The sequence below is a fragment of the Podarcis erhardii genome (genome assembly GCF_964252035.2).
Source record: "Podarcis erhardii genome assembly, chromosome: 12".
Classification (NCBI taxonomy): Eukaryota; Metazoa; Chordata; class Lepidosauria; order Squamata; family Lacertidae; genus Podarcis; species Podarcis erhardii.
In genome coordinates, this window is record NC_138513.1 from 24,323,499 (window position 1) to 24,347,376 (window position 23,878).

The following is a 23,878-nucleotide window of genomic DNA, read 5'->3' on the forward strand; positions in this document are numbered from 1 at the left end:
TCTTTTGCAAAGGCAGATTCTAGAACCTTCTAGACCACAGTGGTCTCTTCAGGCATGGACTTGTGTCAACCCAGCTATGCTGACAGAATGAAAGAGCTCAGTTCCCCTGCTGAAGGGGAGCATGGGGGATGGTGTTGTCATCAGACAAACATTTTTCCAGGGGTGTTCTCCACATAGATTCATTTATGGTCTGAGTCACTGGAATTGCTTCACATGGATCTCCATTGCCTCATCCAGTGACCCAGTTTAAACATGGACTATATGCACACAGTACACTTAAAATACAGTCAAAGCATGTGGATTTCCCCCCAAGAACCCTGGGAACTGTAGTTTACCCCTCACACCACTACAGTTCCCAGCACCCTTAACAAACCACAGCTCCGAGGGTTCATTGGTGGGAGCTATGTGTTTTAACTGTGTTTTAAATATATGGTGTGTACACAGCTTAAATGCTGTTATACAAAAAGCAGTTATCTGTATTGGCATCTGTCAGAGTTGCCTCTAGGTCCCAGCTCACAGAGGACCAACGCTAGTCAGTAATAACTTATAAAAGTCTTTATTGAAGATTAGTTTCCATTTCCAAACCGCAGCGTGCAACTCCATGTCTTAGAACCTAGACCGGCGAAGCTCCATCTGAGTCTCTGCCTCCTAGACACCAGTTTAAGACTCTAGCCTTACTCCACCTCTTCCGTTGTTCTTTCCTCCTCTGGGTCCTTCTGCCCCCTGGGGTTTCCTCCTTTCTGGACTCTTCTGACGCTGACCCCCCTGAGTCTTGCCCCTCCTTCCGGCGGGCTTTAGGACCTGGCTCCCTATCCGGGCTACCTGCTGTGCCGCTCGCCTGTACATTTGAACTTGGCGCGCGCGCCCAGCCGGTAACTTTCCTCTTGACCGTTTCCCCACTCTCCGATGGAGGCGTGGTCAATCCTGACTCATCTCCTCTCGCTGGTGGTGAGAACACTGGTCCCGATGCCTGGGACTCCTCCCCCCCACTGCGCTCTGGTGGGGAAGCTGGTCCTGATTTCCAACTGCTGCTCTGGGAGTCCCCGCTGGCCCCTTCCTTCTGGTGTTTCCCCCTTGGCACCCCCCTTGCCCTGGCCATCGGCGCTCCCTTCTGTGAATCTTCCGATTCGCTGGAGAGGCTCATGGAATCACTCTGACCACTGTCACCGCCTACGCTCCCCTCGGATTCCTCCCCCTCGCTCTCCATTTCCTCCCTCTCCTGTGCCTCTGCGCCTGAGCCCCTGACAGCATCTTATGTAGCCACACCAGGGCTATTGCTAGAAGTGCTTAAAAGGCTTGGGGCACAGGCCCATGATACAAATTTGCATAATATTTGCATATGTTGATGTCCCCCTGAGGCTCCCCTTAACAATGCCCCTGACCCACACCATGGGTAAAAGGCACTTCTCACATGAAGCAGCCCATGCTATGCAGCATTATTTGCACTTCAAAGATCCATGGCCCAAAGGAATGCACTGACTGCGCACAAATCCTTCCCATGTATATGATACTCCAGTTACCCTGATAAGTGATGTCGGCAAGGCAGCATCAATCATGTTTGAATCAGGACATAAGATATATTGACATTTCAAATTGCATGGCCCATTTCATTTCAGGTGACTTGCGCAAGCATCAAGGTGGGTATTTTGAAATCAATGCAGTTACGGTACCTTGGCCGACACATTAGATGCACAATGAATGAATGCAGCTTTGCTGAAAGAAATTGGAGTCCAACACACTCCTCATTACTTAGAGGACTTTAAAATATCCAAGGAATTGACTTTCCTCTGCTGAGACACTGGGAGCAGCAGATAAAAAGAACATGACGGAAGGATGCTCAAAGATTAAGGATGTGCTGTCCAGGAACGGCAATTTCTTCTTCAGCAGCTCTAAAATAAAATAATAATAATAATAAAACGAATTTGAGATGAATCTGTTATTGGTGAGTGCAATTCAGAGAGCTTGATACATTTGCAAGCTAATTCACCCATTGTGTTAAATTAGTTTTTTAATTCTTACTCTGTCCTGATGTGAATGTTTGAAACCCATTGGTTATTACAGGTAGATCAAAATACTTGGTCCAATCAGATTGCCTTTCAAAAAAAATTAATGCTCTTTAATGGATCTTCTGTTTTTCTGTCATCTGACTTGTAGATTTTTAATGGTGCAAGTACAGTGTAATGGTTAGAGTAGGGATGAAGGAACTGTGACTCTCCAGGTGTTATCATAGTACAGCTCCAATCATCCCTGGCCCCTGCTCTCATTCAATTCCCAGTCATCTGAAGCGACTTCTGCTGAAGATTGTACCTTTGGTCTGTTGCTTTTGCACACAAGAAGCAGATATCCCTCCCTGCTGGACACACCAGTGCCAGCAAAAGGAGCACTGTGGATGACATGGCCTGTCACTCATAGAAGCCTTGTCATGGGGCAGCAGAAGATCAGAGGAGGCTGATACCAGATGATGTGCTATATAAGCGCATTGGTTACTCAAAATAACTCCGATATAGGCTTCCCCTACAAGGTGTTATCAGCACTTCCAGGTGTATTTCTCAGTCCCCATCCCACTTTAAGGCACCATGTTTGGTACAGGATTCACCATCCAGAGAATCATTTGCCTGGTCTACATGAGCAGAAGACAAGATGTTGAAAGAGTTTGTGGACATTCCTAGGCTAGAATGCATTTCTACATAATATAAAACTACCTGCATGTACAAAACTAGGTGTCAGGGACAAAGATTTTGATATAGATTTCTCCTGGAGAGGCTAATTTTCTGGCCTGTGTGTGTGATTTTTTGAAAATGAGACTCTACTCCCACCCCACCACGACATGATGTGATAAAAGACTTAAGCTGTCACAATTTGTCCTCCTACACGCTGTTTACATAGACCAGGTATAATGAGCCTGAGTTTGTTTGACAAGGCTACTGCCATTTTTCTTGTGATGGGCACTCTGATACCCTGGAGAGCTATGCCCAACATTTTTAGACAATGCTGTGTTTGAAGGACCAGTGACACGACTCTGTGTCAAGCTGCACCCTGTCATTCTAAATCTCAGAAGTTAGGGTACAGGAGAGGTTGCTTGGCCTATAGCAAAGGCTCCCTCTGCCATGCAAAATCATTTCTGCAAACCAAGACAACACACACACACTTGATTTTTTTGCAGAATGTATACAGGTTACAGAATTCATCATGGCATGGGGATCTTTTGTAAGCACAAAGTTTCCATTGGTCTGATTACAGCTGAAATGGGAGGAATACACGAAGCTACCAACCACCAAGTCAGAGTTTTGGTCCATCTAGCTGAGCCTTGACAACTCTTGGCTGACAGAGGCTCTCCAGAGTTCCAAAGAGAAGTCTTCCCCAACTTCAACCAGAGATAAGAAGAGCCTGTTCAATTTGATGCCTGTGGGAAACCCACAAGCAGGACCTGAGAACAAGAGCACTTTCTTCTCCTGTGGCTTCCAGCAACTGGTATTCAAAAGAATTACTGCCTTGGATCATAGAGGCAGAGCATAGCTATCATGACTAGTAGCCATCGACAAGCTTTTCCTCCATGAATTCGTCCAATCCCTTTTAAAGCCATCAGTTTAACCATGTGCTGTGTGAAGATGCCAAGGAACTGATCTGGGACCTTCTACCTGTGCAGAAAGTGCTCTCCCATTGAGCGAGGACCTATTCCCTGAATGCCTATGTTATGTGGACCAGCCCTTTGCCAATAGGAGCTACAGCACAAGGGCACAAGTGTCTTGTGGTGCTGTCTCCATAACTGACCCTAACTGCAGTGTGTGGTTCAAGAGCACAGCAGGAAGCTTGTAGTATCTGAGACTTGCTGCTGCTATAGATGCAGCACCAAATGAAGGAGCCTCAGGGGTTTCTTGCTCTTCTTTTTTTGCAAAAGCAGCCTCTCTCTGCTTGGTCTTTTGAAGAATATCCCCTGTCTCACAAATAAAGGAGCACATTACATTGTTGATGTCAACACTGATTGGTGAAGACACCAATAAGAAGGGTGCTGCTAAGGAAAGAGAAATATTAACTGACACAGACTCTGAATCGATGGCATCTCTCTTCCTGCTGGAGGGATTTCACCTCATTTAAAAGCAGCAGGCTTTGATGAAATAATGTATTCCTCCTCACCTCTTCCTCAGCTGTGCACCCAAATGAGAAGCTATCAGCTGCACGATCTTTTCAAAGCAACTTTTAAGTCAAATTACATTCAACTGGCAAAACCTTTCACTCACAAAGATCCTTCAGATGGCTGATGTCTTCTGACCTCCCCAAGTCAATGTAGGAGCCACTGTGCACATGGTACATCCTTTAAGAGCTACCAAGGGGTGGAAGTCTCAGGCATCTTGGCTATCATATCAGAGTTGCATTTGGGCAAGGAGGACAACATAACTTATGAATATATTTATTTCGCAAGTTTTCCATACTGCCTGACAGCATTTCAGACACAACTGCCTGTGAGTCATTGAGGACTGAATATTGAACAATTGATGGCTGAGACATGTGCATGTGTGAATCAGTCAGTGGGTTTTTAAAAGAAGTAAAGTAAAGTTATTGCTGTAAGCCCCGATAATTTGGCTTAGAAAGAGTACTGTAAGTCTCAGGGGAAGCCCCACAAGAGCCCATTGAAGTAGTCATGAGTTACAGTGGCCAAGCTATCCATGTCCTGGAAAGGTCAGAGGCAGAGTATCAGCCTATGTTGATCATAGGCATTCTTCACCACAGAGGCTTCTTAACCCTCCAGTGAAGAGAAGGTTCTAGGTAGAAACTTCCCAAAATCATATACCTGATATGCCTGGAAGAGCACAATGATTTTGAGCATTTTCAGTCTGGATTCAGGTCCTGTCTAGGGACAGAACTGGCCTTGGTCACTCCTTTTTCTGGAGAAGGGCGGAAGTGCAACCTTGTTGCTCTTGCTCGATCTCTCAGCAGCTTTCAATACAATGGACCATTATAACCTCCTAGGACTGTTGCCATGAGGGCACTGTTTTACAGTGGTCCTATTCCTTCTTGTAGGGACACGGGTGGCGCTGTGGGTAAAACTTCAGTGCCTAGGACTTGCCGATCGTATGGTCGGCAGTTCGAATCCCCGCGGCGGGGTGAGCTCCCGTCTTATGGTCCCAGCTCCTGCCCACCTAGCAGTTCGAAAGCACCCCTAAGTGCAAGTAGATAAATAGGTACCGCTTTATAGCGGGAAGGTAAACGGTGTTTCCGTGTGCTGCGCTAGTGCTGGCTCGCCAGAGCAGCTTCATCACGCTGGCCACGTGACCCGGAAGTGTCTCCGGACAGCGCTGGCCCCCGGCCTCTTAAGTGAGATGGGCGCACAACCCTAGAGTCGGACACGACTGGCCCGTATGGGCAGGGGTACCTTTACCTTTATTCCTTCTTGTAGGGCTGTATCCAGTAATGGCTGCGAAGCATTATGTGTCTGGTTTCCAGATCCAGGAGCTGAGGAGTTTATCAGTTCTGGAAAGAGCTGCACTGAGGAGTGACCAAGGCCAGTTCTGTTCCTAGACAGGACCTGAATCCAGACTTAAAATGCTCAGTCATTGTGCTCCAGGCATGTCTGCAACTGAACCGCCACTGCTCTCTTTAACACCTTACCCAGAAAATGGAAATATTTATGTTCAGGGGACAGCTGTCAAATACCTCAAGGTCTAGGAAGGCTTATTTTAGGAGGGTCTGTATTATTGCCTCCTTCAATGTGGCCACACTGCTCCCTCATGCAGAGATGTGTTGACCACTCCCTGGACCCACCCAGCCAACCCCATCAGCTAGTTTGAAGAAGCCGTGATGGGCAAAAAACAAGAGCATGTCATGAGTTCAGCTGCTATAAGCACCTCATCCACATCCTCAGACCTCATCAGCTGAAACTGGTCCCTCAAAATCAGGTTAGATGTTATACAAGACATCTCACCTGACTCCGTAATAACAGCAGCATTCAAGTCAGCATGGAGAAAAGCAATTTTGCCCTCAAATAAGGCGTCCACTTACACCCAAAAAAGTGGGCAAATATATGCATACACGTTGCATAATTTATATGTACAGGTGCAAATTTAGAAGTAATTAATTTAAATAGAAATGCAGTATGTCTCATCATAATGGAGAAAACTGGGATTACTGGGATCAGGTGACCCATGCCTGCTCAATCTAATGTCCAGCTTCTAATTGTTGGTGGTCCACTTCAAACTCTCCTGCTCTTCCTTCTTGCAATTTTTATTATTATCTTAAACCGGACTTGAACCACACCTTTCTTCAACTAGAGGACTGTATTCTGACACTCCCTTGAAAGAGAGAACTGTTCTTTGTAAAATAAGAAACATGGCCACCCTATCCTCAAACTGCCTGGCAAATTATTTCCAGCAAAGCTCTAATAGTTCCAACACTCCATTGTTTTATCTGCCTAGATATATGCTGTCAGAGAAGATCATGTGTAGCTGGCATTGCTGCGTTGTAGATGACCTGGAAGCACATGCAGTACCTTGGCACCTGAGATAAACAAGCTGTTTTATGTGGACTCAAACTCTGCTCACATGTAGGTTCTGCCTCTAAGGTGTGTGTGACACAACCTCTGGCCCTAGACCCTACCCAGGTACCAAGATTTTCATTCCAAGATGTTATGTACTGAGTTGAATAGGATCCAAAAGGCAGCAGTCTGATTGGTCCACAGGAGCCACCCAATCCAGCTCCAGGTGGAAGTGAATCCGCAACCTGATTGGCCTACAGGTGAATCCCAGAATTAGCCAATCACGTGGGGCCCATTGTGTAAATAATCTATATAAAGCAGACATTCTGGGGGAACTTCCATTCCTCCTCACCAATATGAGCTGAATAAAGAGCATGAAATCCACTCTCGACTCTGAGTATATTTCACAAGAGTTGGCAACTTGTCCACATCACCACATGAACCCCTTGCCTTCCATTCTTTGCTTAACATCAGATAGAGGAACCTGATGTTTTCGGACTCCTCCTTCCCAGCTGGCATAACCAATGGTCAGAGCTGATGGGGGTTGTAGTTTAGCAACAGTTGGAGGGTCACAGGAAGTGCTGGCCCAATACATTTTGCTGCCTGAGGTAAAGAACAAAATGGTGCCCACCTTCCATGTCCAGAAGGTGGTTGGCTTGAGAGCTGACTCAAACTTCAAAGCTGGCAACAGAATAGCAGAATCCCCCTGCACATCTGAGGGCTGTGGTCGAGTTTAGGAGGTGCAGGGCACTCCTGCTTCTGCCCTCCAACATAGGGGAACAGCCAAGGAGGTGGTGCTGCAGCCACTCCTCAGCTTCTGCCACCTGAGGCAGTTGCATCCCTTTGCCCAATAGTTGCACCAACCCTAGTCAAAGGTTCGCCACCCCTGCTCAACAATATGGAACAGGAATGGCCAAATGTCCAGCATGAAGATGTCAGAGTACCAGATACGTTCTACTACATGAAGCCACTATAAATGTCTACAAATATGAGGTCGCTGTCAGTCCCTCATGCCATCATTTCTTCACTGTGTGCTCTCTTTCAAAGTAGTAACCAAAACTATTGTACCCGATCAGTGGTAGGTAATCACTGCTAAATTATAGTCTGTTAATAGAGATTCTTCACATTACAAGAATGCGTAACAAGTACTTAAAAGTATAATTTAATCTTAGAAATGATTAATGATAAGATATTTTCCTCTCTTGTCAAAACAAATGACTTGCTGAAAGTGAGACGGTGGTTCATCAACTTTTTTCGCAGGATAGTCGCAGATTTAGCCTACACATTTGGTTCTACACAATCACTCACTCAAATCTGCTTTCAAGAGGGAGGAGGGTTTTCTCAGTATAATCTCACCCGGAGGGGGTCAGTGGAAATAAGCAGGTTTTTCAGGCGCTTAAAAAGGCAACAACGGTATACAGTATAAAAGAGTGAGAAGCGTCTAATTCATTTTCGTCTTCAAAACTATAGATATATAATTTAAGTGGAAGGAATCAATATTAATTTAGAAAATAATGAATATGCTCTCTTTCTAGCCTGTTCCACCCCCTCCTCCTCCGCTTTTTTCTGGCTGTGTGTCTGTTGCCATGGCAATGGGGTTTGCTCACTAAGGGGAACAGCGCTGGGGTTAATTCTGCCAGTACTTGCCACTTGTCTTTGCTTACCCTGGTTTGCTTCTCTTGTGTTTTGGCTGGGTCCACCAGGGTCAGTGGTGGTTGGGTAATTTAAGACTCTGGGCCTCGCATTCTCAAAGAGAGCAGTACCTCTTTAGATGGCATTGTGCATTCTGATGACATTCTCCAGGCAAATGCATCTCTGGGGATGATCAGAAAGCTTCCTGCACACAATGGTGGCTGGTGCCCATTGGGAATGGTGATACCAGTGGTGGACTTTGGGTGCTCAAATTTCAGCGGTGCTCTGGGTGATGCTCAAGTTCAGCACCACCCCCACTGCTCATGCTCCATTCTACAGCATGATTGATTGATTGATTGATTTTATATACCGCCCTAAAGCCACCTGGACAGGATGTAAGACGACAGACAGATGGAACTGACTGAGGACAGATGGAAGTTAAGAACATAAGAATAGCCCATCTAATCCAGCATCTGGTTCTCACTGGCTAACCAGATGTCTATGGGAAGCCAGCGAGCAGAACATTAGCCCAAGAGCCCTCTCTCCTCCTCTGCTTTCCAGCAACTGGTATTCAGAAGCATTACTGTGGAGGTAGAGCATAGCCATCAGAGTTAGTAGCTGCTGAGTAGGGCAGTGTCCCTTTCATCCTAATGAATGCTCCTCCACTACACCTCAGATAAATTCAGAACATAAACTAGGCCTTGAAGGCCTACCTTAGAACATCATAGCTCTGGACGATCAGTGATGATGACTTTGAAACTTAGCAATGTGTTGGGTACAACCAGTGCTTTTTTCTAGGGGTATGCAGGGGTACACATCCCCCTAAACATTTTGTGACTCTTTGTACTTTTGTCCATTTATTGTATTTATTTTTCCCAGTTTGAACCATAAAATGGTGATTTTTCTTGAGTCAAAATGAGAGTACCCCTCCCCTAAACATTTTTTTAAAGGAAAAAAGCACTGGGTACAACATCAGGCCAGCCTGAAGGGCCAAGGGGACCTGTGTGGTGCCATTGTCCATGCTGCTACCATCTCTGTTTCCAAGAAGCCTCTTAATTTAGGATGGGCTTAGAGGATTTGCATCTGGTATTGGGCCACAGAGACAGATTGGGGATACTGCTGGACAGGCACAGGGTTGGGCATATCTATATGTACTTCTGCGTGCACCTTTTTTAAACAAAAAGACAGTACAATTGTACAATAGAAAGATTAAAATATCACACCCAAATTCCATGGCCATTCCTCTTGCAATCCTTGCACATTGCCTCTGTTGTTGAAATTCTATATCAAGGTATTGCCAGCTGTACTCTATTAAACAATAACGCCTATCTTTTTGAGTCTTCATAGGCCATTTACATGGCTGGTGAAAGCAATTATCCACCTCTCTTTTGTAATTTGGGGGATTCTGTTTACTTCCAAACAGATAGCTGCAATTTTCCTCTTGGTCATACTGGCTGGTGACTGAGAGAAGGTTAAGAGGAGTCGGTCTGCCACTGAGAAGTAAGTTTTATACTGTAGATATCGAGGTTCCCCCATAATCCTTCCAGAAAAAACATTTCAGATTTCATTCTGAGAGTATGGAAACTCGCAAAGATTCATTGAAGCCCTAAGGCCCACTGTGGAAACATTTGAGACTGCAAAAGCAAAGTATTCTTAGAAGAATTATTGTGGTTGTTTTTTGTTGGTTTTAACATAGGGCATATATGCTACCTTTTATTCTTCTTCTTTTATTAAAGGAAAGGGTTTATATCTTTGAAAATCATACTATAAACACAAACTCCTTAAATCTGTGCACCAGCCAGATCTATAGCATGCCTGTGGCAGAAACCCACTTCTAAATCTCCAGCTTGCTATGGGAGAGGAAGACCTCTATCATGTGACTTTGCTGAACATAGAGATCTCCCCAAGCTAGATAACTTCTACATTCCATTCTGGAACTACAGCCTTGTTGTTTTATGAATGGACACAACACACATTTGATGACTGTCCTCCAGAAGCAAACGGGTGCTATGAGTGAGAATAAGGTTGGGGCCCTAAGCACACTTGCTAGGGAGGAAGCCCTGTTGAACAAAGTGGGAATTACTTCTGAGTAATGCACAATTGTGCTGTAGCTCAGTGCCCTGGTTATACCTCAGTCTATCAGCAAATCAAGAGATGTGTTCAGAGAAGAATTGAATCACTAACAATCCAGGAAGTTTGCTTTTATCTCACAGCATCTTAGGCCTAGAACATATATGAAAACATTATTTTGAGATAATGAAATTAAATAGTAATATCTGATCTTCTTGGGCTGCCGCAATTTTAGCTCCCAGAGTTTTCCCTTCCTTTTGCCTTTGTCGATTGCATATGAAAGGGGGCGTTTAGTCTCCTTCAAACGTACAGCCACAGAATTGTGTGATCTCTTCTTCCCTTGAAATACAAAAGGGTGGGCATCTTGACGTGACATTTAAAAAACCTGTCCGTGGCTCTTAGCATGTTACGTTCCCTCTCCCAAGTCAAGCTTGTCACAGAGAATGTAGAACAGCAGCTAAATGATAATGATTATTTTGAAGTGTCAGATTCTGATCTTTCCCACATTGTGCCCCATGTAGGATAAGATTTTCCTAATGCATAAACAATAACTATGATTATGATTTTTGACAATGAAGGTGTTGGGGAAATGCTATTCTTGTGTAAAACCTGCCATTTTGGGGAGGGAGAGAGAGAGTAACACCCAGGACTATATGTTTTTCATTCCCCCCCCCAAAAAATAGAAATCTGTGGCATCTCTAGCATCAAATGAAAAGACTTATGGTATATTTTAATAGTCCAACACTGCATTATGATTATGATGATGACTAGCAAACCTAGATCCCACTGGGGGGGAGGGAGTTGCCCACAGTGGTCTCCCCCAGCAGCATGCTGTCCCCCTTGCCAGATTCTAGTTGGTAGGGTGGGCTACATTACCAAGTGGCGTTTCAGGCTCACTTTACATGAGTATATGCAGACACTCCAAGTTTTCCTATTTTCCAGGGACAGCCCCAGATTTACAGAAATCATCTCACTTTCTGATTTGATCCCAGAATGTCCCACTTTTCCTTCGGACATCCTTATTTTCATCAGAGAAATGTTGGAGGGTGTGGAGTTATGTTACCCCCTGATCCAAGGAGATAAGTGACTATGCAACCTTTGGAAGATATCTGAAGGCAGCCCTTTATAGGGAAGTTTTAAAATGTCTAGTTTTTTTTGTTATGTTTTTATATGTGTTGGAAGCCGCCCAGAATGGCTGGGGCAACCCAGCCTTCTGGTGGTTCCCTCACTGCAAGAAGTGAAGTTACAGAGAACCAGGCAGAGGGCCTTCTCAATAGTGGTGCCCACCCTGTAGAACACCCTCCCATCAAATGCCAAGGAGATAAAGAGCTACACAACTTTTAGAAGACATCAGAAGGCAGCCCTGTATCGGGAAGGTTTTAAGGTCTGATGTTTTATTATGTTTTTATACATGCTGGAAGCCGCCCAGAGTGACTGGGGCGATCCAGCCAGATGGGTGGGGTGTAAATAGTAAAATTATTATTATTATAACCCAGTCAGATGGGCAGGGAGTAGTAGTACTGTAGTAGTAGTAGTAGTAGAGGATGTCCCTATTTTCACCAGAGAAATGTTGGAGGGTATGTATATGGGCAAGTGCACCCCAGTATTGGTTCAGACCCTGACCTAGGTATGTTGTTGTGAAGTTGGGATTCTCCAAAGGGTAGCGTCTGCCAGAGCACATGCATTGGGATGGGACCTCCAGGGCCACTTGGAAAACATTTAATGGCCAGCACCACCCTGTTCATGATGCTGTCCCTGCCCCCAGTGTATGCATGTTGGGGGCAGGACTGGCATTATTAACAGGGTGATGCTCATCACTACGCACATGCCAAGTGGGCTTTGAGCTCCATGCAGTGCAGCTGCCACTCAGCTGAGCCACATCAGCTGTAGGGGCAGCTCTGGCAGTGGGGACATGGGGTCCTGCTGGGGACTTGGCATTTGCCCCACCCTGCAGGGTGCTGGCACCAGGTCTAATTGCTGTATGTGGTTTTCAGGGATCAGATAACAGGACTGAATGCAACTGCTCCTCTCATACTAATAATTCTTCTGCTGATGTGTCCTGGGACTCTGTACCCTGAGCTACATCGCATAATTTACATGTTATTTTATTGGGGATTTAACCATGATAAGGAACACAGATAGATAGGGTATATCTTGATTTCTATCTGAAGGTAACAGGCAGTTCTGATTGCTGTATCATCTCACCCAGGATGTCTGGAACACAGTGGAGAGAACTCATTGGGTGCCAGGGAATTTGTAGCTTAGAGTTCTTCTGATACTGCATAAGCTCTTGCCTGCTATAAAATTACATGGAAAATGAAAACCAGGTGCATTGAGAAATAAAGGGGAAAATGAGCAAGGGTTGTGTCACATTAAGGAGCATCCTAGCCAGCAAAGATGGTCCACTTGTGGCAGGACATCAATTTCACAAGCCAAGATCCTTTGTCCTTCCCTGCAGGCACAGTACAAATAAATGTGTTTCCTTTTCTTCCTGGAATGTTGGTGCTAAGCAATACATAGCTTTTATTACCGCACCACTCTAGTGCTTTGAAAAGAGGGCAGGGGCTCATTGAAGAAATATAAAAATGAAATAGTGGAGCAATGGGATCTAAAAGTTAAGGAAATTGCTTTCTGCAAGCTGTGTAAACTTCAATTAGGAGACAAAGAGCTCTGTTCTCTTCTCAGTGCTGTGCATGCTTAGCTTGCAGTGCAGGAACAAGGGAAGGGCCAGAGCTCAGAGGTAGAGCATCTGCTTTGCATGCAGAAGAACATGGATCCACTCCCTGGCATCCTCTAGGTAGGACAGAGAGAGAGAGAGGGAGAGAGAGGGAGGGAGGGAGACTCAAAACCCTGGAAAGCCATTGTCTGTCAGCATGCTCCAACTGCATGCTCTGTCAGTGTCGTTAGACTCCAACTCCCATCAGCCCCAGTCAGCATGGCTAATGGTCAGGGGTGATGGGAGTTGGAGTCCAGGGACATATGAAGCATTGCCTGCTCCTGCTGTAAACAATACATAGCTTGATGAATCAAATGGTCTGACTTGGTATAAGGCATCTTCTTCCTATGTGTCTAACCACCTACTAGGGATGTGCAAAGCCCCCCACCCACCAGTGATGATGATGATGATGATCTTATTTGTAGTCCGTGTCTCTGACTGGTTTGCCCCAGCCACTCTGGGCAGCTTCCAACAGATATAAAAGCAAAATAAAACATCAAACATTTAAAACTTCCCAATGCGGGGCTGCCTTCAGATGTCTTCTAAAAGTTGTATAGTTATTTATCTCATTGACACCTGATGGGAGGGTGTTCCACAGGGTGGGCGCCATGACCGAGAAGGCCCTCTGCCTGGTTCCCTGTAACTTCACTTTTTGCCTTGAGGGAACCTCCAGAAGGCCCTCAGAACTGGATCTCAGCATCTAGGCTTCACAAGGGGGGTGGAGATGCTCCTTCAGGTATACTGAGCCGAGGCCACTTAGGGCTTTAAATGTCAACACCAACACTTTGAATTGTGTTCGGCATTTGGTTTTATGATAACATGTTATTGTTTCGTTGCCCTGCTTTCTTTGGATTGTTTTTATGTATGTGAATAATCAACAGTATGGAAATGTCTTGAATCACATTAAAATAAAGAAAGTACTGTAAACACCAGGAACAAAGGATGCAGAGGCTAAGTGGGACTGACAAATGAATCTGAAATTAAATTCCAGTGACTTTGCATGGGCCCCTTTGGTAGGTTTGCACTCTAATTACTGGTTCAGACAATGCCTGTAGTTGTACAACTCTGTTTATAACAAGGCATGGTGGTAACCTGGCTAGGATCCTGCTCCCTCTTGAATCCTTGTCTTTCCCCAAGCTCAGCACAGTCAACTTCCCCTCTTCTGCTCATGAAGCCTGTCACTAAAAATTAAGCTCAGTGATTTTGCCAGTCGAAAGAGGGAAATATTGGTTGGTCATCAAGTGAGCTTCATTCTCTTCTCTAAGAATGATAAAATGGATCATCCAGGCAGTGGCGGAGGAAGGGGGTGGGGGGTGCAGTATGCCCCAGGTGTCGTCACTGAGCGGGGGTTGACAAAATGAGGTTTTTTTTAAAAAAAAATGGGCTCACAAAACTTTTTAGGAGTGACGTGGTGGCTTAGGCGCCTGCAGGTTCTGCGCTGCCTGAAACAGCAGCATGGGACTTGTGTCTGCCTACTGCTTCTCCCTCAGCCGCCCTACAGCTGAAGGGGAGGCAGCAGAGAGGCTCCAAGCGTCGGAGAGGCTCGCCCCGCCCCTGGCTGCAGGACACGCCCTCGTACCAGGCACCCGAGCGACCAGCTACATTGCTACATCCAGGTGTGGTGCATAAATATCGGCTCCAAGCAAGCCTCGAGGTTTTTATAGAGAACTTGACTAGGGGACAACTGATTAGTCCAAGGGAAATGCCAAAAGAACCCATAATGAATCCGTTCCCACTCTGTCAACTGGAGCATTCATCAAAGTGTGTTTTAGGTTATATCATTGCCTTGAAATGTATGCTCATAATGGAAATGCCATTTGATCTTTCCAAGTAAAACATGACTATTAAAGTCAGCGCCCAACTCTCGCCACATGATTAAACTCGAGGTTCCATAAAACCCACCTTCTCCTACTCCCTGTTTTAGATGGTATGGGGTTGTATTTCATGACCATTTCTCTCTGGCGTCCATGTTGGTTCTGAGTACAGTGGTACCTCGGGTTAAGTACTTAATTCGTTCTGGAGGTCCGTTCTCAACCTGAAACTGTTCTTAACCTGAAGCACCACTTTAGCTAATGGGGCCTCCTGCTGCTGCCGCACCGCCGGAGCACAATTTCTGTTCTCATCCTGAAGCAAAGTTCTTAACCGAGGTACTATTTCTGGGTTAGCAGAGTCTGTAACCTGAAGCATATGTAACCTGAAGCGTATGTAACCTGAGGTACCACTGTATTGACTACACAGAAAACAATAGCAGCAAACCTACCTCTTTCTTTCACAATTCCACGATAAATTATTTGAGATTTTGCTCACTTCGCTGACTGTCCCTATCACCATTGCACTGAAATTTAAATTGTGTACCTGTTAATAATATTTGAGGAAAGTGCATGCATTATTTTCAGGAATAAAAGCAAACTGTGCTTAATAAAAAATAATGCGTGTGACAGATATCATCTGGCTTTATTGCATGTCTAAATAATTTGCCCTCTGGTGGCTACTGGAAATGGAGGGGAAGATATATAGGGTCCATCTCTACTTCATTGCATACAGGTATTAACTGGAAGTGATATGTTACAATGCTTCACAGGAATAAATATGTCACTATTATATGTCCCTATTAAAATCCTACCCTTTCCCATTACATACTGCTAAATGTTCTAATCCTCCTGCTGTACACTGCATTCATTTACACTGTGGTAACCTATGCAACACTGTATTTTTAAAAAAAACAAAAACAAAAACAAGTAGTTGCTTATCTTCAAGTTAAAGCAGGGATGGGGAACCTGTGGCTCCAAGTGTTATTAGACTACAGTTCCCATCATCCCTGACCACTGGCCATGCTGGCTGGAGCTGATGGGAACTGGAGTCCAGAAGGCCACAGATTTCCCATCCCTGGGCTGAAGATATGCTGGTGAAAGACAACAGTCCTGCAGTTTGTTATTAACTGCTGAAAATGAACTTGACTGGTGTGTGACTTGGCAGGCTGTGCATTACATGGTGCATTAGTAGTCATTCATCTGCATTTTGCATGTACCATAGCTAAAGAATGGGACGTGGGTGGCACTGTGGTCTAAACCACAGAGCCTAGGGCTTGCCAATCAGAAGGTCAGCGGTTTGAATCTCCGCGACGGGGTGAGCTCCCGTTGCTCAGTCCCTGCTCCTGCCAACCTAGCAGTTCAAAAGCACAACAGTGCAAGTAGATAAATAGGTATGGCTGCAGTGGGATGGTAAACGGCGTTTCTGTGTGCTGCTCTGGTTCGCCAGAAGTGGCTTAGTCATGCTGGCCACATGACCCAGAAGCTGTATGCCAGCTCCCTCGGCCAATAAAGCGAGATGAGTGCCGCAACCCCAGAGTCATCCGCGATTGGACCTAACCGTCAGGGGTCCCTTTACCTTTACCTAGATAAATAATATTTATCTCCCCTCCTCCACAGCTTTAACTTCTGTAAAACTAGGTAAGGGTAAAACTAGGTAACGTGAAGGATAGTAAATCTAGCAACAAAATAAAAGCAAGCCATTCTCAATGGCCAAAACAGGGAGAGTTAGAGTATTTACAATGAGAATTTAATTCTAGTCCTGGTTTTTTCACCTTCTGTACACTTCACCTCAGTTCTGTATACCTGAAGGAGCTTCTCCACCCCCAGTGGCGTAGCATGGGGGGGTGCAGGGGGGGCCGGCCGCACCGGGCGCAACATCTGGGGGTTAGGGTTAGGGGGCGCAAATCCACGGGTTAGGGGGCACAAATCCACGGGTTAGGGGGCGCAAATTACTTGCCTTGCCCCGGGTGCTGACAACCCACGCTACGCCACTGTCCACCCCCACCGTTCAGCCCAGACACTGAGATCCAGCACTGAGGTCCTTCAGCCGGTTCCCTCACCAGGGGCAGAGGAAGGGGGGTGCTGCGGGTGTGGCCCCCCCGGGTGTCACCAAAGGGGGGAGTGACAAAATGCATAGAATCGTAAAAGTTGGAAGGGACCTAAGGGTCCTCTAGTCCAGCCCCCTGCAATGCAGGAATCTCAGCTGAAGCATCCATGACAGATGGCCATCCATGAAGGGAGAAACTTCCATAAACAGCCCAGTGGGAACTGAGCATGTTCAGTGATGACAGAACGCTGACTGTTGCCAGTAGGGATAAGAACAGAAAGAGGAGAAATGGAAGTGAGTAGCCTAAATGCTGAACAGCAGCAGTCTACACTGCAACATTTTATTGCAGCTCCCCCTGCTTTGTCCTAATTTCTATGCACTTCCACATCAGTTTGCCAGTTTTGTGCACTGCTTCACGGGCAGTTTATAAAACAAAACTTGTTATGTTAATATTTCTGTTGTTTGTTTGTTTCATTGATGAATCACTTCCCATGAGGCACCCTGAAGTGATTTACAGTGTAACAGCATATATATTCGAGAGTTACTTATATAAAAACAGACCTACGGTTCCCAGAGTGGATTAACAATCAATCCCACAGGGAACTCTGGGAACTGTAGCTCTGGGAGGAGACTGGGGTTCTTTTAATTACTCTCAGAACCCTTAACAAGCTACAGCTATAGCTCCCAGAATTTTGGTAGCAAGCCATGACTGTTTTAACTGGCATCACGGTGCTTTAAGTGAATGTGGTCTACATTTCTAACATATTATAGAGTATATTAAGGAGGGGTACATTTTAAAATGTCCTGAGGAACCCGTGCACAAATGTAGGATGCTAACATTGCATTTAATGTGTAGATACACACATGTGCATGCACACACACACACACACAGAGGGGGAGCTAGTAAACCTATTTCATGTTGGGTGAGTGCAAGGTGCAGTCACAATGCCCTTCATCCATAGGCTAATAGTCTATGCTTTGACCATGGTCCGCTTTAATCTCTCATTGCAAATGACCAGTTATTCCTCTATGCTGACATTTCCCCAGTTACCACCTGGCAATGGAGGCCCTGGAAAACAAGGGTTAGAGCTCACCAAAAGCTTATTTCCCTGCAGCGTGGTGACCGGATTACTGCTGTGATCACCCTTTGCAGATCAAAGAAGGACTGGGGTAATTTGTGTGTGTGTTTCCCTGGTGCATTGCAAACCTCTAGAAATAGAATGGAAATGAAGAGCAGCACACACAATACATCTCTGAGAGCCTTTGCTGAGAACAGACAAAGAATACATGTTGAAATGTATCTCCCATCAGCAGAATAATTCCCAGCGATGTTTAGAAATGCATATAGCTGAATTTGTTTTAGACAAACTGACTAACAAAGCAATATTCTGGAAGCCAATTTGATATGTTCAAATAGCCTTAAGCTTGTTGTCCAGCCTCCAGGACTGGGATAATATGGCACAACTTGCTTCTAGTGACTCTTTGCCTAGTTTGCCACCTAAAATTTTTCCCAGGATTGCTAATGAAAAGACACTCATGCTTTCCATCACTTCGACTCTCCAGCTTATGAAAGAGCAGGATTTCAATGAGCCCTGAAGATGGATCTTAAATAATGGCTTTTATATTTTCAAAAGGAGAGCCTAGGCATTGCTTCCTTGACTCACTTTGGAGATCTTCTTGCACCAGCACAAACTAGGTACCAATCTCATACACACTAAGCCCCACTGAATACAGTGAGGCTTACTTCTGAGTAAACATGCATAGAGTTCTGCTGTTTGGCTGAAATCCTATGTACATTTACCTGGGAGGAAGCCCTACTTACTTCCAAGCAAATTTGTGTGCAGCAAGTCTAAGTGACAGTTCTCCTTCACTCCGTATGGATAACTCAGCTGGTTAGAGCAGGAGGCTGATAAAGCCAAGGTTTCAGGTCTGATCCCCAAAAGGGACAGCTGCATATTCCTACATTGCAGGGGGTTGGACTAGATGATCCTCAGGGTCCCTTCCAACTCTATGATTCTGTGACCATGACATGTAGCAGTTTAGTTTAGTGGAACTTTTTAATCATGCTACCTTTCCCAGTATAGGGGAGACTACATTTCCAACAAGTGTGTGCCCTGTAGCTACCTGAATAAATCTTTGTATACCACAAATGTTCTGTTTGGGGGGCTTTTTTGTCCCACTTGTGTTTTGCTCTAATGCAAGAGTGTCCCTTCAAAGCAAAACAATCCTCTTCGTTCTTCTGGTGCCACATTGCATCCCACTAACTCCCTGTGCCCTGGAGTCAGAGGGAAAAATGCCTTATAGTATTTCTAACACCAGCCTATCCCATGGCAAGAAAGGGGAGGAGGTTACTTGAACAGTCATAAGAGTGGGAGGCAAAATCTCCCATTAAAGCCCCCCAAATCCAATGGTTGGGGTTTTCTAGTCTCCCACATAAGAGACCTCAAGCAAATGTCAACAGTGCAACTTTTGCTTTTCTTCCAGCAAAAGGAGAACAGCTGTTTGTTTTACCAAGGTGGAAGACTTTCAGGCTGCAGTCTCATACCCATTGACTGGGGAAGATGAGGAGCAAAGCCCATTGACACTGATGAACTTCTGGCACCAACTGAAAACAATTCTCTTAGGCCTTTGAATTGGGTGGGGGAGACAAGGGGAGTGGCTGACCTGGCCTGGAGATGGTGGAAGGAGGGAGGCATGCATCTGTTCCAAAATGGAACCAAACAAAAGACAGGTTCCTTCTTCTAAGTGCAATGAAAAAGATGTTCATTCCAAAACCGTGTGTGTGTGTGTGTGTGTGTGTGTGTGTGTGTGTGTGTGAAGTGCCTTTCCCCTTTTCATCTCTCCACCACAGTAAGAGGAGCTGGGGGGAAATTATTGTGGGACGCGCTCCACCTAAAGCTGTGGTTGCTGTAGTCAGTTTCACTGAGCTGTGGGTGCAAACCACATCCTGCTGCAATCCATGGCTCATCTCCCACTGAGGTTGGAAGCTTCTGCAGCATTATCACCTCGTTGTGATATTTCAAGATGGGTCACCTCTAACCTAAGAGAGACATGGTGCGGATGCATAGTATTATGCATGGTTTGGAGGAAGTGGACAGAGGGAAGTTGTTACACCTCTCTTATAACCCTAGAACGCATGGATATTCAATGAAGCTGAATATTTGAAAATTCAGGACAGGTAAAAGAACATACTACTTCCCATAGGGCTCATCCATCCATACTCCCTTTTGTACTATGTTTCTAGAAACAGGTCTTGCTCCGATTCAAATGAGGGTTTTCCCGGGGAAAGCAGCAGGACAAAAAAAGAAAACGAAAACCCAACCTGATCTGGAAAGCCTAGAACAGGCATATCCAACAGGTAGACTGTGATCTACTGATAGATTGATGGGTGTTCCTGGTAGATCCTGGTTGACATCTGGCCCCTCAGTGATCTCCTTATAAAAAAGCAAAAAAAGCACACACACACAAAACAACCCAACTTTGGCTTCCTAAAAAAAGCTCCACAACCTTGGGTAGATCACTGCCAGTCTTTTTACGACAATGGGTAGATCACTGCCAGTTTTTTTATACTGTGAGTAGATCGCAGTCTATTGAGAGTTGGACATCCCTGGCCTAGAGGAAAAGTGTGACTGAACCCTTAGTTAAGCTATAGAACAGGCATGTCCACCTCCCAAGAAACTGCAATCTACTCCCACTATAACAAAAAATTGGCAGTGATCAACCCATTGGATTGACTAAACTCCTGTTGAGCCTTTTTGGGTGAGCCAAAGTTCTTGAGCTTTTTTTTGGGGGGGGGAGCGCTTAATCAGGATCATGCAATCGACAAGGGAGGCCTCATGCTAGGAATAGCAGCTGCTGGGAATCACAGGTGGGCAGAGTGCTTTTGTGCTCAGGTCCAGCTTGCAGACTTCCCACAGGAATCTGCTTGGCCACTGTGAGAACAGCATGCTGGACTGGACGGGCCATTGGCCTGATCCAGCAAGCTCACCTTATGTTCTTATGTTCAATTCTAGCAGGGGCAAACAGCATCGGCAGTGGAGTAGCCTGTAACCACCTGGATGCCATCATGACCACAAATCACCACAAATGCACAGTTTAAAAGGATGTCAGGGGGGAGGGTCTTACAGTTACTAGTTGGTCCTTATGTTTCTTATACAAGATAAGAGCCTCAAGAGCAACACAAGCCGCTGTATCTCTGCATCCTAAAGTAAACTTCGAATCACCCCAAATCCTACATCCCCGTGACCAGGAGTCTAACCCCCTTGGATGCCCCAGCACTGACTCTGGTTGAAAGCATTGGTTTCACCCAACACACTTTAATATATTATTCCTACAGCCACATAGGAATAAAGACCTGGGCTTTGCACCCACAAATAAGCTTTTGGCTACCCTAGATCATACACCCCTCCCCACTACTCCAAAATTTGCCCCACATTAGATCACCTAAATTGGCATCTTAAAAAGTATTGGTGGGCACACAAGTGCATTTCTTGGGTGGAAGAGTCCCATCATGTCAAATTTATGAAAAAGAAAAAATTATATACTCCTCTAGAATGCTCCTATCCAAAACTTGTCTTCCTTAAAACAAATTCCTCTTGATTTTGACTTTGAGCTAACTTTCAAGAGACTATGTTTAGGACTGCTGCTGTCTTTTACTTTCCTTTTCATTATTCAGTTCTAATTTCCAGGAGCTGACAGCCGTGGGTGGTTGTTGTTGATGTTCTGGTTAGGATTTGCAAATCCCCTGTTCCTCATTCCCACTATTACACACAGGTGCATTCAGCACCCAGAACATGCTCAGAGTCATTTTGGCCTCATGGCACAAATTCCAAACCCCCCTGCAGGTTCTTTGAGCCCAAGCTCTCGCCATAGTGCATGCACTTTTGGAAAAAATGTCTTTGGTTATTTAAATATTGTACTACTTCTCCATTTCCCTACCAATTGCTCTAAACAGGTAACAAAAACCTTAAATCAAAAAAGCAGCAATGAAGTATCAGTAGAGAATTCATTGGGTATTTTTTTTTGTAATACTCAAATAAACCAGAATAAAAATGAATAAATCTATAGCAAGATGTTCCAGCTTTAAAGGAAGGGCCTCGGATTAAAGGGTCCAGCTCAGTTCATGAACTGATGAACAGAAGGGGTCCCCAAAATACAGCAGGACTGGCTTGTCACATTTTGAAATAAGTTAGCCCCCCCCCCCATAAAGACTAGAGTCTACAATTGCCTACTGGGGAAGGACCTGTGCAAAAAAAATGGGCCAAGCCACGCCTCTTCCTTTCTGCTCCCTCTTCTCTCTCTCTCTCTCTCTCTCTCTCTCTCTCTCTCTCTCTCTCTCTCTCACACACACACACACACACACACACACACACACTTTACTAGGGGACATGGTTCCAACTTGAAAAAATATATGGGGGGGGACAGGTAAGCCCCGCCCTGCAGAATCGATCACATGACACTGTGCATCAACACCATTTGAATGGCAATGCCCATCAACTTGGGGGGGGGGCTCTCAAATATTTTATTGGGGGGAGAAGACATACACACCCCGCTGCCCGTGAGTAAACATGCATAGAACTGCGATCTAAGGTTGAGATTTTGTGCAGGCTTACTTTCTTGGACTCTAAACGTGCAGTCGATGAAGCTTACCTCCAAGCAAAGCTGCCTTGATTGGGTCAGAGCCATTCACACGTTATGCTCAGAACGCGCGGCTGGGTGCGGGGGAGGGGGGAGGCAAGTTTCACAATTACCAACCGACAGGAAAGATTCCACCCTTTTGGGGTGCTGGGTGCGCTTTGTGAGTTGCTGGAAGCCTAGAGCCCCGTGCTAATGTGGAGATTGTGAGAAGGCAATATCTGGTCCATTTTCCTTCCGCGCTACAGACTGAAAACAACCTCCCTTATGTGTTTATCGGGGTTTACTCTTGGGAGGGGCTTTTTTCTGGGGGGGACGCGTACCCCTAAATATTTTGTGAATCTTTGTACTTTTGTCCATTTACTGCATTTATTTTTCCCGATGTGAACTGTAAAATGGTGATTTTCTTGAGTCAAAATGAGAGTACCCCTAAACATTTTTTTTGGGGGGGAGCACTGCTCTTGGGTAAGTGCGCGTAGAATTGCAGCCTTCTGCAGGCATCCACAACCCACGTAAGCCGGGAGGCTTCAGAGCTGCTGATTCACATGTCGATCTTGTGGGAATGTTCTGGGGTGCAGGAGAGGATATATTGACTAATTATATCCTTATCCAACTTGTGCTAACAAGTTCCCAAAATATCAGCAGAGTTTATAGACATTCCCCTTTAAGTTCGCAACGGTAACGCTTGCACAGGTTCGCTAGAACCTCTATAATAATTACTCTGGTAATTTCCCCTTTTGTTCCCTCTTAAAATACAAGACACGACACAGTCTTTATAAAAGTATAAAAGAGTTTACTCACGTTCTGTTCACAATATGATCCCAGAAGGTAGGCAGGCTTAAAAAGGTTACATGCACTTAGAATCTATCTTGTAGCAAGATAGTACTGTCCTCTCTTGGCTGGGAGCCAAGAGGGCATGTTGCTCCTTCAGAAGATGAAGATGGCAGAGAGGCAAGAGGCAAGAGAGGCAAGAGGCAAGAGAGAGAGTGGCTGCCTGCCCTGTGCTTTTATCATTACCTGCACAGGTGAGGCCACACCCACCTCTGGTCACATGCGGAGGAAGTCCGTCCCCAGGAAGTTTACCTGCTTGCTGGACAGACATCCCTCCCCATGTTCTAACATGTACACTCTAGGAATGTTGTCATTGACTGCTCCTGTGTTTACATCCCACATACCCCTTCTCAGGCAATACAACATACACAAAACATAAACAACTTTATTCAACCACCCAGAGTCCCAGCTTGACACGTAGATTCTGGAAACTCTCTCTTGGTAGGGGTTTCGTCAGGATGTCAGCAGTCATCTCTTGGGTGCTGCAGTAGGATAGTTCCACAAGTCCATCCTGGATCATCTGGCGTATGTAGTGGTATTTAACCCCAATGTGTTTTGTTCTGGCCAGGAACTTCTCACTCTGCGTCAGCTTCAGGCAACTTTGATTGTCCTCTAGCAAGCTGACAGGCCCTTTTCTCACCAACCCAAAGTCCTTTATGAGTTGATCA

The 23,878-nt window shown here is 45.4% G+C and overlaps 1 long non-coding RNA gene across 2 annotated transcripts in view; it reads right to left on the bottom strand.

Moving 5' to 3' along the window:
• The window catches only part of LOC309325762, a 66,364-nt gene that overhangs the window by 3,842 nt on the left and 38,644 nt on the right, over positions 1-23,878 (bottom strand). For both annotated transcript variants that reach the window (XR_014149973.1, XR_014149974.1), the window contains exon 2: positions 1,671-1,889. This is a non-coding gene — a long non-coding RNA (uncharacterized lncRNA). The remainder of the gene's footprint in view (positions 1-1,670; positions 1,890-23,878) is intronic.